The sequence below is a fragment of the Salvelinus namaycush genome, chromosome 6, assembly GCF_016432855.1.
Source record: "Salvelinus namaycush isolate Seneca chromosome 6, SaNama_1.0, whole genome shotgun sequence".
Lineage (NCBI taxonomy): Eukaryota > Metazoa > Chordata > Actinopteri > Salmoniformes > Salmonidae > Salvelinus > Salvelinus namaycush.
This window is the reverse complement of record NC_052312.1, coordinates 8414335-8423617: the sequence shown is the minus strand read 5'-3', so window position 1 is coordinate 8423617 and position 9283 is coordinate 8414335.

Here is a 9283-nt window from a genome sequence, read left to right as displayed (position 1 = left end):
ATACCCACACTGTACTGGTAGCTGTAGGCTAAAACCCGCACTGTATCTGGTAGCTGTAGCTTACCCGCACTGTATCTGGTAGCTGTAGGCTATACCCGTACTGTATCTGGGTAGCTGTAGGCTATACCCACACTGTATCTGGTAGCTGTAGGCTATACCCTCAATGTATCTGGTATCTGTATGCTATACCCTCACTGTATCTGGTAGCGTAGGCTATACCCACCTGCATCTGGTAGCTGTAACTATACCCACACTGATCTGAGTAGCTGTAGCTATACCTCACTGTATCTGGAAGCTGTAGGCTATACCCACACTGGCATCTGGTAGCTGTAGGCCATATACCCACACTGTATCTGGTAGCTGTAGGCTAATACCACACCTGCATCTGGTAGCTGTAAGGCTATACCCACACGCTGGATCTGGTAGCTGTAGGCTAATACCCACCTGCATCTGGTAGCTGTAGCTATACCCACACTGTCTCGGTAGCTGGTAGGCTATACCCCACAATGTATCGGTAGCTGTAGGCATACCCGCACTCATCTGGTAGCTGTAGGCTATACCCCGAAACTGGCATCTGGTAGCTGTAGGCTATACCCGCACTGTATCTGGTAGCTGTAGGCTATACCCGCACTGTATCTGATAGCTGTAGGCTATACCGCACTGTATCTGGTAGCTGTAGGCTATACCCACTGTATCTGGTAGCTTGTAGGCTATACCGCACTGTATCTGGTAGCTGTAGGCTATACCCGCACTGTATCTGGTAGCTGTAGGCTATAACCCGCACTGTATCGGTCGCTGTAGGCTATACCCACACTGCATCATGGTAGCTGAGGCTATACCCACACGTATCTGGTAGCTGTAGGCTATACCCACACTGTTCTTGTAGCTGTAGCTATAACCCACACTGTATCTGGTATGCTGTAGTCTATACCCTCACTGTATCTGTTAGCTGTAGGCTATACCCACACTGCATCTGGTAGCTGTAGGCTATACCCACACTGTATCTGGTAGATGTCGACTATCCATCACTGTATCTGGTACTGTAGGCTTATACCCACACGTGTATTCTGGTAGCTGTAGGCTTACCCGACACTGTATCTTTGTAGCTTGTAGCTATACCCACACTGTATCTGTAGCCTGTAGGCTATACACACACTGTATCTGGTAGCTGTAGGCTATACCCACACTGTACAATCTGGTAGCTGTAGCTATACCGCACACTGTATCTGGTAGCTGTAAGGCTATAACCCACACTGTATCTGGTAGTCTGTAGGCTATACCTCAACTGGTATCTGTTAGCTGTAGGCTGTTATACCCTCACTGTCTCTGTAGCGTAGGTATACCCTCATTGTTTCTGGTAGCTGTAGCCTATACCCTGCACTGTATCTAGAAGCTGTAGGCTATACCCTCACTGCATCTGGTAGCTGTAACTATACCCCCTGTATATGGTAGCTGTAGGCTATCCCACACTGTATCTGGTAGCTGTAGACCTGGCGTGCCGTGCCAAGACCAGAGTTTTGCACTTCACTATATAAACAAACATTTTTATTTGAAAATGCGATGGAAACCCTGTATGTCTAGCCTGTATTTATAGCCTGTATTTATGGCTGTAATTGTTTTATTCGGTCTGGTAATTTACCGCAAAGTTATTATATGTGCACGACTTTTTATCTGCACCGAGTTAATTTGATGGAAACACTTTCTCTGTAAAAACAAAAATACATTCAAAAATCTGAAATCTGACAACATTGGACGGAAACCGAGCTACTGATAGGAAGTGTGAGAGAGAAGGGGGGAGAAATTGAGCATTAGAGGTAGAAAAGAGAGGTGGAAGAGAAGGGAGGTGTGAGAGTGAGATCAAGCCAGGCACTAGGAGCCCACCGCGGGGGAACAATGACATGAAGACTGGTCCCAGGAGATCACAGCCACACCAGAGATCTTGAGAACAGAAATACCCTGACCCCACACACACACACAAGAACACACACACATACAGACACACACACATGTCCACACCACAACATGGACGACAACACACACACACACACACGGACACACACACACATGGACGGACACACACACACACACACACACACAGCAGGGAACCGACAGACGACACAACAAGCCTCGATGGCACCAAAACATCCCACATCCACAGACACTAAACACCAATCTTACAACTTGCCCCCTTTATAACCTGTATCTCTAGCCCCTAAGCACTACCACCTCTGGCTACATACCAAATGGGCCCTGGTCAAATATAGGGCAGAGTGTGCCAGTAGGGATTGATAGGTCCTATCTCCCAGCTTGAACTACACAGTGAGTACCAGACCCATTCCCAGGAAGCTTCAGTAAGTTATGTGGATAAGACTACAGCGGTGGCTGTCATGAGGAGAGACATTAAACAATGTTGGATTGTGAATAGAAGTCTGAATCCACTCCTAATGGGTGGCGGGTGGATTGTTTTTTGTCAGTGCGAAAAATGGGAAAGTTGAAATTGTTGTTTTGGACCCGAAGCCAACAGGAAAGCAGGCCGGCAGAAGTAGCTGGTGGCCCTGTCGCTCTGGACCACACTGTCACGAGCTCATCTTTCTTCCTCCCTCCGTTTCATTTTTTTATTACAATTTTCCAGAAGGGCATGAAATTCCACTTATGCCCCTTGTGTGAATCATCAGTGTGTTAGAAGGTGGGCGTGGGTGGGGGTGGTGGGTAAGTGTAAGGTGTTTTTGGGGGGTTTGAGAAAGAGTGTGTATGAGTCAGACCTGTGTGTGTGTGTTTGTCGATGTGCTGCCCTCATCTCTCTCTGTCTGTGCACCTGTTCGTGGTCTCAGAGCGTCACCCAGTCACCTCATATAAAGCCATCACTGGCTCTCATTACACACTCTGCTGACTCACTGGCCGTGTGTGAGCAACAGAGAAGAACTCAGACACCACTCGGTCGGTCTCCTCACACAAGCACATGAAAAACCAGCTTGTCAAGGACCCAATTACCTGCCTAGCTGTGTTACCGGCACCATCCAGTATGTATCGCAATAATTGGCATGCCTCTAGACCAGACCAATATAATACAGAATAATAAATGCGTTACTGTGGCAAATGTTGAATTTTGCATTTGTCAGAACTTTCACAAAAATATGTCCGAATACTCAGAGCGACAGGCGTGTCCATACATTTTTTTCATTAACCTTTATTTACCTAGGCAAGTCCAGTTAAGAAACAAATTCTTATTTTAAAATGACGGGCCTACCCTGGCAAACCCTCCCCTAACCAGGCAATTGTGCACCCCATTGGTACTCTCAATCACGGCCGGTTTTGATACAGGCCCGGGAATCGAACAGGGTCTGTAGTGACGCCTCTAGCACTGAGATGCATGCCTTGGACCGTGCTGTGCCACTCGAGAGTGTCAATGGTCATCAATGACTTCTGTCCAAACGGCTTTCACCATCAATTAATCAATCCAATTAAAAATGCATTGAAGACGAGGAATAGTACAGGAATAGAAACCTATACAAAATCCTAGCATTTTGACCAAGGCTCTCTCTTGCGATTTAAATCATCTATTTTAAGAATTTGTGGGAATTGGTCTGTATGAGTTGCATTGTACTTTAGAGGGAGGATGGATGGTCCAAACTGACCAGTGATCAGATACTCACAAAGCCAGCGCAGTGTTTCACAGAATGTGTGTTGACGTAGGTGGTCTCTGTGAAGTGTGGATGAAGCCCATCTTACAGTTGAGCAGAGAGCTGGCCTTCATGAAGTTTCCGATCATCTCTTCCGGCTGATCTGCCCATCTCTGGAGGAGAGTAGAGCGTGGGGAGGAGAAGGGAGAAGAGAGAGAGAGAAAGGTCATCTGCCATTGGCCTAAAGATCGGGAACCCGACTTCATCAAAGAAATTGGAAATAACAGACATTTTTCATCTCAACAGAGAAAAATGTTCCTGATGTGTGGGCTAACCTCTATCCCCTAATAGAATCCCATACTGTTAATGATGACGCTTACCATTTTCCAGTACTAGTCTGTGGCGCCAAAATGCAGAACTGGACCAAGACCCTGACACTCTTACACACAGGTGGATCAACACCTACCTGACAGCCTTCCCTCCCCAAATAACCCTCCCTAGACACTGACGAAAAACAACCAAACACAAAATCCAACTCTGCAGCTCTGTCCGCACGCTGGGTTGTACATATCAATGGGATGCTTTGTGGGGACTCTTACGGTAGTCACCTATTAACTCATCTACTTGGCAGTAAATAAACGTAGATTACTTTAATCGCGGACGCTCAACCTAGAGAAGTCTCTCAGAGCATTCACAGTCCAGCCCAACTGACACCCCTATCAGACCACAGCAAAAATCACAGTCTACTTGAACAGAGCAATACTCAATCCATGAGGCATCAAACCAAAGGAAACTGCATAATATTAAGAATACTATAGATGGCAGGTAGTGTAGAAACCTACCAAAAAACTATTAGGAAAACAAATTCATCCCTTTTAGACAACTTCTCTGGACATAACGTTTCACTGTAATAGCTAAGGTATAGAAAAAACCTAAACAGTATATTTGGACCTCTAAGCTCCCATATCAAATCAAAAAATTAATCAGACAACTGAAGAAAATTTAACACAATGCAAATGGTTTATGATGAAGATGCAAAAACCGAAGAAAGAAATTGAAGAAACAACAACACGAAGAGTTTCTATCCTAAAATGGAGATGTATTGATAAACCACCTTCAATCTTTGGCTCACATCACAAAGAACAAACAACAAAAACATACCTGGATCAAAAAACAATCTAGAATCAACTATTAAAGACTACCAGAACCCCTACCGGGAATCTCAATTACATTGAATAACTACAGGACAAAATACAAAACTCTCAAACCCAAAGAAGGCTGTGGTGTTTGATGGTATCCTGAATGAAATGATCAAATATACAGACCACCCTTCAATTGACAAACAACAACCAAAACAAATGGCAAAGTCTTCTCATGCTTTGTTGATGTAAAAAAAAAGTTTGACTAAAATTTGGCATGAGGGTCTGCTATACAATTGATGGAAAGGCAGTGGTTGGGGGGACAAACATACAACATTATAAATCCATGTACCAAAACAAAATTGGCTGAAAAACACAACTTCTTTCTTCGGCCGTGGGGTGAGACAGGGATGCAGCTTGAACCCACACTCTTCAACATATACATTGCTTTCAGAAAGTATTCCAGACCCCAGACTTATCCACATTCTGTTACATTACAGCCTTATTCTAAATGTATTCAACTGTTTTCTTTCCCTCATCAATCTAGACACATACCCCATAATTGACAAGCAAAACAGTTTTGGGGAATTGGTTTGCTAATTGATTTGTTTTTTAAAAAAAAAAACGGAAATCTCACATTTACATAGTACATAGTACCCTTTACTCAGTACTTTGTTGAAGCACCTTTGGCAAAACGATTACAGTCCTCGGAGTCCCACCTTCTTGGTATGACCTACAAGCTTGGAACACTTGTATTTTGGGAGTTTCTCCATTCTTCTCAGCAGATCATCTCAATCTTTGTCAGGTAGATGGGGAGCGTTGCTGCACAGCTATTTCGTGTCTCAGAAGAATGTTACGATCGGTTTAAGTCCGGGCGTCTGGCTGAGCCACTCAAGGACAATTCGAGAACCTGTTCCCCCGATGCACCTCCTGCGTTGTTCCGTGTCTCTGAGCTTAGGTCGGTTGTCCTGTTGGAAGGTGAAGCCTTCACTCCAGTCTGAGGTCCTGAGCTGCTCTGGACAGCTTTTCATCAAGGATCTCTCTGCTACTTTGTCCTCCGTTTTCCCCACTAGTCTCCCGTCCCTGCCGAAACATCCCACAGATGATGCTGCCACCACCGATCCCTTTGAGGGATGGTGCAGAGGTTCTTCCCCCACGTGTACGCTTTGCATTCAGGCCAAGCAGTTTCAATCTTGATTTCATCAGAACAGAAAATCTTGTTTCTCATGGTCTCAAAGGAGATCGGTTAGGTGCCTTTTGGAAAACTCCTAAGCGGTCTGTTTTATTGCCTTTTACTGAGGAGTTGGCTTCCGTTTGGCCACTCCTACATAAGGCCTGAGTTGGTGGGTGATGCAGAGATGGTTGTCCTTCTTGGAAGGTTGCTCCCATCTCACCAGCAGGAACCTACTGGAGCTCTGTCAGAGTGAACCATCGGGTCTTGGGTCACCTCCCTGCAGGCTTCTCACCGCAATTCTCATTTGCTCGGGCGGCCTAGCTCCTAGGAAGAAGTCGTGGTGTTCCAAACTTCTTCCATTTAATAATGATGGAAGGCCACTGTTCTGGGACTGCTTCATGCTGCGAAATGTTTTGGTACCATTCCCCAATCTGTGCCTCGACACATCCATGCTCTCTGGAGCTCTATGGACAATTCCTTTCGCTTCATGGTCTTGGTTTTGCTCTTACATGCACTAGTCTAACTGTGGGACCTTTATATAGACGGTGTGTACCTTTCCAAATCATGTCCAATCATATGAATTTACCACAGTGGACTCCAGTCAAGGTAGAAACATCTAAAGGATGATCCAATGAAACAGATGCAGCGTGAGCTCAATGTCCCTTGAGTCCTAGCCAAAGGTCTGAAGACTTATGTAGATAAGTATATATTTTTTTTTGTTAAATTATATTTTTACAAACTTTAAAACGGTTTTTTGATTTGTCATTATGGGATAATTGTGTGGTAGATTGAGTATTTTTTATCAATTTTTTTAATGAGACTAACGTAGCAAAATGTGGTAAAAGTCAGGGTCTGAATTACTTTCGAGGCACTGTCATCAACGAATTGGGCGAGGGCTCTAGACAGTCTGCAGCATCCCGGCTCATGGTATTCCAATAAGGTCTAGTTGCCAGAACCACCAATACAAATTCCATCTAGACATTGTTGTCCTAGAGCACCTCCCAAAAACTATACATACCTCAGCCTACATACCACGTGTAAATTCCACAAAGCTGTGAACGATTCTGAGAGACAAGGCAAGAAGGGCCTTCGATGCCTCAAAAGGAACATAAAATCACATACCCAATTCTCGGATCTGCTAAAAATACTTTGGAAATCAGTTATAGAACCCATTGCCCTTTATGGTTGTGAGGTCTGGGGTGTCGCTCACCAACCAAGATTCCAAAAATAGAACTAACACGAAATTGAGACACTGCTCAAATTTCTGCAAAAAGATCTCCTGTTTACAATGTAAAACACAATAATGATTCATAGGAGAATTAGGCGATAACCTTTATCAAAATCCTTTTTTTAAAGACCGTTAAATTCTACACACCTAAAAGGAAGGGAGTTCCCAACCTTCCATAGCAAAGCCATCACCTACAGAGAGATGAATGGAAAAGTCCCCTAAGCAAGCTGTCCTGGGCTCTGTTCACAAAAGACCCCCACAGAGCCCAGGACGCCACAATTAGACCCAACCAAATCATGAGAAAACAAAAAGATAATTACTTGACACAATTGGAAAGAATTAACAAAAAAAACGAGCAAACTAGAATGCTATTTGGCGCTAAACAGAGTACACATGCAGAATATCTGACCACTGTGACTGACCCAAATATCAGGATAACTTTGACTATTAGAAGTCAGTGAGCCATAGCCTTGCTATTGAGAAAGGCCGCTGTAGGCAGACCTGGCTCTCAGAGAAACAGGCTATGTGAACACGCCCACAAAAATGTGATGTGACCAATTTATTAAGAGCACATATTTTCCCTTATTAACACGATCCCAAAAAATTTAAAAAAATAATGTGATAACTCCCATATCTACTTGGGTGAAATACCACAGTGTGCCATCACAGCAGCAAATTTGTGACCTTTGCCACAAGAAAGGTAACAGTGAAGAACAAACACCATTGTAAATACAACCATGTTTATGTTATTTTTCCTTTGTACTTTACCATTTGCACATCTTATACACATGTATATAGACATATATGACATTTGAAATGTCTATTTTCCTTTGGAACTGTGTGGTATGTTTACTGTCATTTTTATTGTTTATTCACTTTTGTTTATTATCTATTTTCACTTGCTTTTGGCAATGTAAACATATGTTTCCCATGACAATAAAGCCCCTTGAACTAAATTTGATGATGAGGAGAGGGGGAAGGATGAGGGGAGGAGGGGAAGAGAGATCGGGGAAAGGGAGGAGGTAGGAGAGGGAGAGAGGAGAGAAGAGAGAAGAGATGAGAAGTAGAGAAGAGAGAGAGAGGGGAAGGAGATAGAGAGAGCGCGAGTAGAGAGAGAAGGGAAGGCAGAGAGAGGAGAGAGAGGGAGACAAGAGAGAGGAAGAGAGAGCAAGGAGAGAGGAAGGAGAGCAGAGAGAGCGAGAGAGAGCAGAGAGAGGAGAGCGAGAGGGATGAGAGAGAAAGGGAGAGATAGAGATACAGAGAGAGAGGAGATAGAGAGAGAGAGTGAGGAGAGAGAGAAGTAGGAGAGGGACGGAGAGAGCGAGAGCAGGAGGATAGAGAGAGAGCGGAGGGAGGGAAGAGGAGAGAGCGAGAGAGAGGAGGGATAGAGAGAGAGAGCGAGAGGAGGGATAGAGAGAGAAGCGAGAGATAGAGAGAGAGAGCGAGAGGGAGAGAGAGAGAGCAGAGAGAGAGAGAGAGAGGATAGAGAGAGAGAGAGATAGAGAGAGAGAGCGAGAGGGAAGAGAGAGAGAGGAGAGGATAGAGAGAGAGAGAGGAGGGATAGAGAGAGCAGAGATAAAGAGGAAGATGAGAGAGCAAGGCGAGACGAGATGCGATGAGGTAGAGGAGATGAGATAGAGAGAGAGATGAAGTAGAGAGAGAGAGCAAGTCAGAGAGAGAGAAGACGAGAGAGATCAGATGATAGAGAGGAGAGGAGATTAGAGATGAGAGATGAGCGAGAGCTGGAAGAGAGAGCGAAGCAGAATAGAGAGAGGAGATGGATAGAGAGAGAGATGAAAGAGGTAGAGAGATGATCGAGAAGGAGTGAATGAGGAGAGAGAGGGTTAAAGAGAGAGAGGGTTAAGAGAGAGAGGGATGAATAGAGACAGAGCAGAGAAAGAGGTAGGAGATGAGGGAGACAGAGAGAGAGAGAATAGCGAGAGTGGATAGAGAAGAGATCGAAGAGAGAGGATACAGAGAAAGAGGATGGTGAATAGAGAGTGAAGCGAGAGAGGAGTAAGAAGAGAGACGAGGTGGAGTAGATGGTAGAGGATGATGGATAAGAGAGGGCAGATGGATAGAGAAGCGAGAGTGATAGAGAGAGCGAAGGAATAGAGAAGAG